Source organism: Bubalus bubalis, chromosome 23, assembly GCF_019923935.1.
Source record: "Bubalus bubalis isolate 160015118507 breed Murrah chromosome 23, NDDB_SH_1, whole genome shotgun sequence".
NCBI classification, from domain to species: domain Eukaryota; kingdom Metazoa; phylum Chordata; class Mammalia; order Artiodactyla; family Bovidae; genus Bubalus; species Bubalus bubalis.
Genome location: NC_059179.1, coordinates 49,727,071 through 49,737,111, shown reverse-complemented (window position 1 = coordinate 49,737,111; position 10,041 = coordinate 49,727,071). Strand labels below are relative to the sequence as shown.

The 10,041-nt window shown below is 53.3% G+C and overlaps 1 non-coding gene across 1 annotated transcript; it reads left to right on the top strand.

Annotated features, from left to right (window-relative positions):
- Window positions 1–9,210: 9,210 nt before the first annotated feature.
- TRNAF-GAA lies at window positions 9,211–9,282 on the top strand. The gene has a single exon. It is a non-coding gene; the product is annotated as a tRNA-Phe (tRNA).
- Window positions 9,283–10,041: the final 759 nt, after the last annotated feature.

Genomic DNA, 10,041 nt, shown 5'->3' with positions numbered 1-10,041 from the left:
AGGCCAGGCTCCACTCCAGAGAGAGACAGAGCAGAGGCTGCCGGGCCGTAATGAGGTGAGCCCGCAGACCTGGTGCCACCCAAGGGCACCTCACGGGTTTGCTGGAAGGTCCCCAGCAGGCAAGGGTCTGCAGAGACCACCCTCCGTGTGCCCACACCTCCGCGCCCGTCTCCCCCAGGACCCGCCAGCCGCCCCAGCCCCCTCAGCAGCACCCGCCCGTCTGAGCAGAACCACTCACCCTCCTTCCCTGCCCACCAAGGCCTGCAGCCTGCAAGGCCAGCCACATCCCACGGGCCCAGCGGGGCAGCCGGATTTCATGTCTGGTGGCTCTTGTAGTGGAGAGGGGCTGGGCTGGGGAGAGATGTCAGTCACAAGCCCTTAAATGAAGCAAACGCCGCAAAGAAAAAGGGGGTCAGCAGCTTCCGGCAGGTGAGCCTGTGAAGTTGGACTCTACTGTCTTTAATGGGAGCAGAGTTGATTCGCAGTACTCTGTCAGCGTCGGGTGTGCGGCAGGGTGGTCTGGGCACACGTGTGTGTCTGTGTGTATCTGCGTTCACTCTCTCCGTTGTGGGTCACTACAGTAAGCAGTGTACAGTAACCAGATAGTTTCCTGCTGTGCTTTGTGCCAGGTCGATTCAGGCGTGTCCGACTCTGTGGGGCCCCCCGACTGCAGCCCAACAGGCTCCTCTGTCCAGGGGATTCTCCAGGCAAGAATACGGGAGTAGGTTGCCATGCCCTCCCCCAGGGAATCGTCCCCACCCAGGGACAGAACTCCCGTCTCTTTACAGCTCGTGCGCTGACAGGCGGGTTCTTCACCTCCAGCGCCATGTGGGCAGCCCGTCGTCCCTGGGCTACGCAGTGAAGGCCCTTGCTTGTGGGAAGCCCGTCGTCCCTGGGCTACGCAGTGAAGCCCCTTGCTTGTCTGTTTCACATACAGTCATGTGCCTCTGTCAGTCACACAATCCCGTAATCCTAATTTATCCCCCTCTAGCATCCCCTGTGGCAACCATAAGCTGGTTCTCTCTGTCTGCGAGTCTGTTTCTGTTTGATAAACAGGTTCATTTGTACTATTCTTTAGATTCATAATTTATGAATCTAAGATAATGAATCCAACCTAAGTCGTTCATTCATGTCACAACTCAGGACATGCACGTGGTGTCACATGGAATTTGTCTTTCTCTGCCTGACGTACTTCCCTTAGAATGATCATCTCTAGGTCCATCCACGTCGCTGTACATGGCGCAATGTCTCAGTTTTTATGGCTGAGTCATGTTCCATCATGGAGAAGGCAATGGCACCCCACTCCAGTCCTCTTGCCTGGAAAATCCCATGGACGGAGGAGCCTGGTAGGCTGTAGTCCATGGGGTCGCTGGGAGTCGGACACGATTGAGTGACTTCACTTTCATTTTTCACTTTCATGCATTAGAGAAGGAAATAGCAACCCACTCCAGTGTTCTTGCCTGGAGAATCCCAGGGACGGGGGGAGCCTGGTGGGCTGCCGTCTATGGGGTCGCACAGAGTCGGACACAACTGAAGTGACTTAGCAGCAGCAGCAGCACGTTCCATTGGATTACTCGGGGAGGAGTGGGGAGAACCGTGGGGAAGGCTTCCTGGAGGGGCGCTCAGCTCTTCCCTTACTGGAATACACTTGCTCCCTCACTAGTCTGCTGCGCCCAAGCCTGCCCCAGGGAGGCCAGCCCCTGCCCAGCTAAAGGTGTGAGGCTGGCCTTACAGAACCACAGCCCTTCCCAGGCACCACCCGGTGCCCTGGGAGCCCCCTCCCAGGGATCTCATCAGAAACAACTCTCTCTGCTCTCTGAGCTTCCCCGGGGGTAAAGGCACCTGCTGGTCAGGAGCAGTCAACTTGCGCACCTGAAGAGTGCTCCCTGCCCCAGGGCCTTCGCCCTGACGACCAGCGGCGGGAGGCAGAAGCTGCTCCGGGACAGCGCCAGCACTTTCCACACCTGCCGCCAAGCAGGGCCAAAGCCAGCGCATGGCGTCACCAACATCCCCGTCTCCTGTATTCACAGAGGTTGTAGTATCTACACGCCTCTGCTGCTGCTGCTGCTGCTGCTAAGTCGCTTCAGTCGTGTCCGACTCTGTGCGACCCCATAGGTGGCAGCCCACTAGGCTCCCCTGTCCCTGAGATTCTCCAGGCAAGAGTACTGGAGTGGGGTGCCATCACCTTCTCCATACATGCCTCTTACCTTCACATAAAGCACTTCAGAAAAAGCAAATTGCCCTTGACAGGGGAATTCTAGCTTTTGAAAAAGAGTCATCCAATAATTCAACCCCAAATAGCAGTTCGGGGCTTTAAAAAAAAAAAAAACATCACTTTTAAATATGTATTGAGTTTTCGTAAAGGCTGCTTACTCTTTTACCACTATTTTAAAATTATTTCTCCCTGAAGCAGGAAGGGAAATTTCACCAGATGCAAATGTCAGGACACCTGAACTCAATAAATTCTTTCCTATTATCCTATTCCCCACTTCCTCCCCTCAGCCTGGCCATCACTCCAGCTGAGAATTAAATAAAATGAGAATCATCACTTCCTTATGCAGACTCGCTGTGGCAGGAAGCTTCTGGTAAGTCTAATGTATTATACCTTGAAAAAAAATCTTACAAAAAGCAGCATAACCATCAGAGCTGCTAAATTTTCCCCTGGAAAAGGAAAAACACGCATTTCAGAGTAAGTGGTGTATTTTCTTCCTTCTCTCTAGCTTGAGATCCCCCTTGGTAAGAGTCAAGGGAACAGAATTCGTGCACGCACACCGCTCAAGGATCAGTCGATTTTCTGGAGGCCTTTTCCTCTATAAGAGAAGACGACTGTTTGCTCTAATCATTTTGGATTTTTGCCTGACATAACGCTCATTTCCTCAGGACAAACTAAATAACCAAGTTCCACGAGCTGAGCGCGTTTCATAGCGCACGAACTTGACAGGGAAGGGCACTTACGCCTCGGAAGCCTCGCTTCATCCATCAGTGGACGACGTTTTAGAAGCAAACCAGCAGGAAAGGCTAGAAAAAGGATGCACAGTTTACTTACTCTACGGGAGGAACGCAGAAGGCTCTTACGGATCAGGAATACTGTTAGTTTTGGGACGTGCTTAGAAAGCCGGGCGAGCCTGTCCAGAAAAGCTGGGGTCTAACCCAGGGGTGGACGGGAAGACCCCGGCCACCGCAGGCAGCACAGCGCACCCCCCACCCCCACCCCACCCCCAGGCTCCACACAGGCCGTTCTCAGGGCACCTGCAGCCCTGCCTGGAAGTGACACCACCTCCACCAAACTACGGGCCAGACCTGGTCACACAGCCAAGGCTAACTGCCACCAGCCTAGGCAGCATATTAAAAAGCAGCGACATTACTTTGCCAACAAAGGTCCATCTAGTCAAAGCTATGGTTTTTCCAGTGGTCGTGTATGGATGTGAGAGTTGGACTATAAAGAAAGCTGAGTGTTGAGAAATTGATGTTTTGAACTGTGGTGCTAGAGAAGACTCTTGAGAGTCCCTTAGACTGCAAGGAGATCCAACCAGTCCAGCCTAAAGGAAATCAGTCCTGAATATTCAAAAGAAGGACTGATGCTAAAGCTGGAGCTCCGATCCTTTGGCCACCGGATGCAAAGAACTGACTCATTGGAAAAGCCCCTGATGCTGGGAGGGATTGGGGGCAGGAGGAGAAGGGGATGACAGAGGACGAGATGGTTGAATGGCATCACCGACTCGATGGACATGAGTTTGGGTAAACTCCAGGAGTTGGTGATGCACAGGGAGGCCTGGCATGCTGCAGTCCATGGAGTCACAAAGAGTCGGACACGACTGAGCTACTGAACTGAACTGAGGCTTCCTCCGTCCTCTGCCCCTGGAGGGCACGATTCCACAACGTGAAGGAGATGCTCCTCCTCGAGGTTCTTTTCACTTGAACTGAGAAGCCTGCGTGCCACAGGGCCCAGGTTGTCCTCCATTTCCTAGTCTCCAGACCTGGGAGTGTGTTTCATCGAGGACTCTGGAAACCGTCCATCACGGTGAAAAGTTACCCAAATCCTGGGGAGGGATGTGTCCCCGGCACTCACTGTCTCGTAACTACAGCATAACGGTGCCAGGTCCACTGCCTTGAAGCGGGCTGGGGCAGTGGGCCAGCCCAGGTGGGGGCCCAGGCAGCGGCTGTGCCCACTGCTGCACCCAGATGGCCAGCTGGGGAGCGGGTGCCCACACGGCCCCACTGGACTAGCACACGTGGACCATCAGGAGCTGGGTTCACTGGAATCCAGAAGAGGTGAGGTCCCGCCAGGCCACAGGTGCCTCCCCAAACCGTCTCGAGGTCTCGCCCCTCATAGCAATGGACTCCAGTCATCTGTCCAGCAGTCAGACAAGCTCGGGAAGCTCCGGTCACGGCTCCGAGGGCAGAGCCCACCTGGTCCTGCTGGGAGTTTTCCCTCTCCCCCAGCCACACACCCCGTCACGAGGATGACCATGTCCCCAGCCTGCCCTCCTTGGCCTCTGGTTCTCCATGTCTTGCACAGAGAGGAGAAGGACTTGGGTTTCATAACGGGGAGACAGGAAAGCCAAAAGTTAAAAAAAAAAAAAACACCTTGGACTCAAGGTCCAAAAAAAGGAAATCCAAGGGGGCCCACTCCTGGATTCCTCAGGGACTGCAAGTCCCAGGCAGGTGGGGAGTGACATGAACAAGCTTCCAAGATGAGGCAGAGGACAGACAGAACCCAGCCCAGGGCTGGTCCACAGACGCAGGTGTGGGTGGAGAGCAGGGGATGGCCCTGCTCTCGTCCTCCACTGACCCTATGTCTGGCCCCGCTCGGAGAGGTGGAGAGGGGTGGTGTCCCACTGCACAGTCTGCAAGGAGCCCGCTCCCCCTTGGAGACAAGACCACCTGGCCTCGAGCTTCACTGTGATAGGGGGTCCCCCCCAGCCCATCCCCTGGGGTCCTCACCTCTCTTCCAGCTCTAGAGCACTCCCTGTCAACTTGGTTAAACCCCCAGAGCATGTTTCATCATTTCCATACATCACCAGTGCAAACGGATGCCTCTCACCCCATGCCTACGCAGAGTGAAGTCTCCCCCCAGGTTTTCTTTTCCTGGAAGATGTGACTCACCCCGCCCTCCCCCGCCTCCCCCCACCGCTTCGCCAGACTCTCGGAGCTGCCTCTGACAACATGTCACCCACTGTTTAACCACCTGCTCAGTCCCCATCACTCCTGTGTCTGCACAGCACCTCCGACCTGGTCCTCCCTTCCTTCTCCATCTCAGCACCTCACCCGCTCCCACCCAGCTCACTCTTCCATCGGCACTTCCCCACTGACATCTACCCAACCCTCACCCCCCAGTCCCCGCCTGCCTCTCTGGGCCCTCCGTCCTATGAAGAGTCTCCAGGCTCCCCCTCCTAGTCTCTGAGCTTCTCTCCGCTTTTCCCAGGCTCTCATCTCAGAGCAACACCAAGAGGCCCGGCCAGGTTCCCTGGATGGCCCCACACTTCAGGCTTTGCTCAAGACACCCCTGAGCCTGCAAAGTCCACCTCTGACATCCACCACCTGCCAGCCCACCTCCAGCAGCGTGACAAGACAGGCACTAGCTTGGCCTTGTCTTGGGAAGACAATGGTGCTCTGTAGTTGTTCTTCAATTGCTAGTGAATTTGCTCAGTCATGTCCGACTCTTTGCGACTCCATGGACTGTAGCCCGCCAGGCTCCTCCGTCCATGATTTTCCAGGCAAGAATACTGGAGTGGGTTGCCATTTCTTTCTCCAGGGGATCTTCCTGACACAGGGATCAAACCCAGGTCTCTCACATTGCAGGCAGAGTCTATACCATCTGAGCCACCAGGGAATCCCCCTTCTTTAGTTGCTAAGTGGTGTTCAATTCTTTAGCGACCCCATGTACTGCAGCCCACCAGGTGCCTCTGTCCATGGGATTTCCCAGGCAAGAATATTGGAGTGGGTTGCCATTTCCTTCTCCAGGGGATCTTCCCAACCCAGGGACTGAAGTGTCTCCTTGGTTGGCAGGTGGGTTCTGTACCGCTGAGCCACCAGGGAAACTCCAGAATGGTGCATGCTGCTGCTGCTGCTGCTAAGTCGCTTCAGTCGTGTTCGACTCTGTGCGACCCCATAGACGGCAGCCCACCAGGCTCCCCCGTCCCTGGGATTCTCCAGGCCAGAATACTGGAGTGGGTTGCCATTTCCTTCTCCAATGCATGAAAGTGAAAAGTGAAAGGGAAGTCGCTCAGTCGTGTCCAACTCCTAGCAACCCCATGGACTGCAGCCCACCAGGCTCCTCCATCCATGGGATTTTCCAGGCAAGAGCACTGGAGTAGGGTGCCATTGCCTTCTCCAGGGGATCTTCCCAACCCAAGGACTGAAGTGTCTCCTGGGTTGGCAGGGGGGTTCTGTACCGCTGAGCCACCAGGGAAACTCCAGAATGGTGCATAGATGATGTTATTTTGACATGTTGGCCAAACAGGAAACCCAAGGACCACTGGAGAATCTAAAGAGAGCTTCTCAGGTGAAGACAGGGCTCTGGAGGACTCCGTCCACCTGAAGTATAAGCAAGAATCGCCCTTCACATGCAGAAGACGGTGGGAGTATGCTTGTCTCCGCCCTTACACGGGGGAAGGAGATTTTCCCTGAAAACCATAGGCCAGTCTGCTTCTATGTCTGCTGCCTGAATTGCCTCTATTCTTCATCCAAAAAACTTCGAGCAGAAAATTTAGATTAAGTTGGTGCCTCTTGGCAATGCTGCAGACAAGAGGAAGAGGTAAATGTGGAACCTCTCTGGAGGAAATCAATCTCGACACACCTCTCAAAGAATCCCCCAGTGTCGAGGGAGAGGAGCGGCTTGTCTTCCAAATAAGGAGATCAATCTCATGAGTGAGAACCATCCAGACCAATGGAGGCAGGCGGACAAAAGCTGATCACAGCTGATATTTTAAAGAAAAGAAAGAGAAAGACAGAAGCAAAGAGCAGAGTTGGAAAAAATAGAACCCCTAGAAGTGAAAAATAGGTGCTTAAAATTAAAAACTCAAGGATCTCCACATCCAAAAAGATGTAGAAGACGTGCAGGTCCTCCTGCTAAGAGTGACCACAGCCCTGGCCACTGGGTTTGAGGCCAGGTGAGGAGGTGCCAACGGGCAGGGCTGGCCGGTGCAGGGCTCTAGGAGATGAAGGGCATCGGGGTGATGCGCTGCAGCCCCTGTTTGCTGCCGACATCCAAACTCAGTGCCAAGCGAGCCAGTCTCCTGGAAACGCCAGCCAGGGGTGACGGGGAGCCCCATCCAGGGCTGCCCTGCAGGTTAAGGGCCAGGAAGAGGGCCCTTCAGGATGGAAGACAAACTTCTGGTTATCAGATGGGGGGCAGCGGGGAAAGGGGTAAATGAGGGGTTTGAGATTAGCAGATACAAACTGCTACATACAAAACAAACAACATGGAGCTACTATGTGGCTCATTCAGTGTCCTGTAATAACCTGTAATGGAAAAGAATCTGAAATGGAACACACACACATACACCACACACACACCACACACACACACACCACACACACACACACACACCACACACACACACACACACACACACACACACAGGAGGCTTCCCTGGTGGCTCAGATGGTAAAGAATCTGCCTGTGATGCAGGAGAGCCAGGTTTGATCTCCGGGTCAGGAAGATCCCCTCGAGTAGGAAATGGCAACCCACTCCAGCATTCTAGCCTGGGAAACCCCATGGACATAGGATCCTGGGGGGCTACAGTCCATGGGGTTGCAAATAGTCAGACACAACTGAGCAACAAACACTCACTTGGATTGTGTGCGTGTGTAACCGAATCACTTCACTGTATACTTGACACTAACATGACATTGTAAATCAACTATATTTCAGCTTTTTATTTTTTAAAACAAGCAGAAAATGGTTAGACAATAACAACTCTTCTCCAAGCACAGGAAAGACCCCCACCACCTCCACCCTCACTCAAGCCAGCAAAAGCCAAGGGGGGGATCAACTTCCGCCCACCCTGGGCAGTAACCTTCCCTCCCTGCCAAGAGCATCAGAGGAGACCCAGGAGAGCTGGGAACTCTGGCCAGCATCCAGTAGCTACCCTCCCCCAGCCTGCACTCCCATCCTCTGCTTTCCTCAACCCTCTGTGGTCCTCTCGTGGGGACCACACAGGGAGACATGATGAGGGTCCCCCACAGTCCACCCCTCACCTAATGAAGCATCAGGGGACACCCAGTCAGGATCTGGAACCCCAGCCCCACGCCACAGTCAGGAGAAGTGGTCCTGGGAGTGATAATGGAGGGGGGAACCTGGGGTTCCTTCCCCTCCTATAACAGGACACCTCGTCCCATGGAGTTGCCTGTGGTCATTTCAACTTGACTCTTTGGAACTAAATAAGTAACCCAGCTCACACTAAGGGGAAGGGGAATTAAGTCCCAGCTATTAAAAGGAAAATCAACCCTGAATATTCACTGGAAGGACTGATGCTGAAGCTGAAGCTCCAATACTTTGGCCACCTAGGTTGGGAAGATCCCTTGGAGAATGGAATGGCAATCCATTCCAATATTCTCGCCTGGAGAATCCCATGGATAGAGGAGCCTGCAAAGAGTCAGACATGACTGAGTGACTAACGCTAAGAATAAATATAACCAAATATTCACATCTCTTGTGGGGAAAGTTATAAAACTTCATTGAAAAGAAATAAAGAAGACCTGGGAAGTGGAGATGCAAAGCATAGCCTTAGAAAACCTCAGAGGCCCAGAAGACTCAACTCTTCAAATAGGTCTACAAGTCTACCCAAAACCCCAGGAAGCCTGCCCCTAACATGGGGTTCGGAGATTTATTCTAAGTTGCATATGGAAGAATAAATGAGTAAGATGAGCCAAAACACTCCTGGAAAAGGATAATATGGTGATCAGGAGGAGGGAAAAGTTTATTGACCAAAGAATAAATTCTTGTGGTTCTAAGCCACCCAATTTGTAGTCATTTATTTCAGCAGCTCCAGGAAATTTATACAGGGGCATGTATGTCTTCACATCCTGCTTTGTATGCATAACATGTTAAAATAAAACGAACCCTGTGCACCCCTCCTGTCCTTCCGGTCAGCGGCCCAAATGCCGCCCTCTCACCACCACCAGCGCCCTGTACTCCACAGTCACTTTTTAGCCCATGTTTGAAATGCCCCTATTTTGTCTTCCTCTATGAATATGAATAGGAGTTCCCTGGTGGCTCAGATGGTAAAGCATCTGCCTGAAGTGCAGGAGACCCGGGTTCAATCCCTGGATTGGGAAAATCTCCTAGAGAAGGAAATGGCAACTCACTCCAGTATTCTTGCCTGGAAAATCCCATGGACGGAAGAGCCTGATGGGCTACAGTCCATGGGGTCACAAAGAGTCAGACACGACTGAGCGACTTCACTATGAATATGAATAAATGCATTTAATCTTCCCTCCTTAAAAATACTGACCAAGCCCTTGGCAGCCAACACATCACTGAGAGCAGCAGCGCTCAGTCCATATCCCCGGATGAACGGATGTCAGCAAAACCCGACAGGAGCGGCCCTGGGTCAGCTGAGGCCCTCGTGCACATCAAAGCGTCCAGCAAGCCACCGCCTGACTTCCAACTGAGCCAGAGGGAAGAAGACATGGGGGTTTTCTGGGGCCCTGTCCAGCCTGGGTGCCCACCTGACCCCACAGAGCAAGATTCCTACTGGAAACTCGCAAGTTCCCCTTGGGAAATCTACTCTGGGGAAATGGGCAGATCTGGAATCAAAATTATTTTCTGCTCAAATTTGGCGGCATGTTTCTTGGGCCTGAAGTCACCGTTTGTTAACACAGGTCAGACAGGGAGCCCGATTTCATGGCAAGACTGACGGGCACCATGACTTCGTTTCATGAGAGAAAAATCTCCCCAACATAAGTGGTGAACGTGAGTCCAGCGCTCACCCCCTTTCCCTAAGCAGACGGGTCACGCGGGCCCCAGCGTTCTGCATCATCTCGAATCTGCCGCAAGCTCACGTTTGGGGTTCCAGGCATTTCTGTCACTCGACA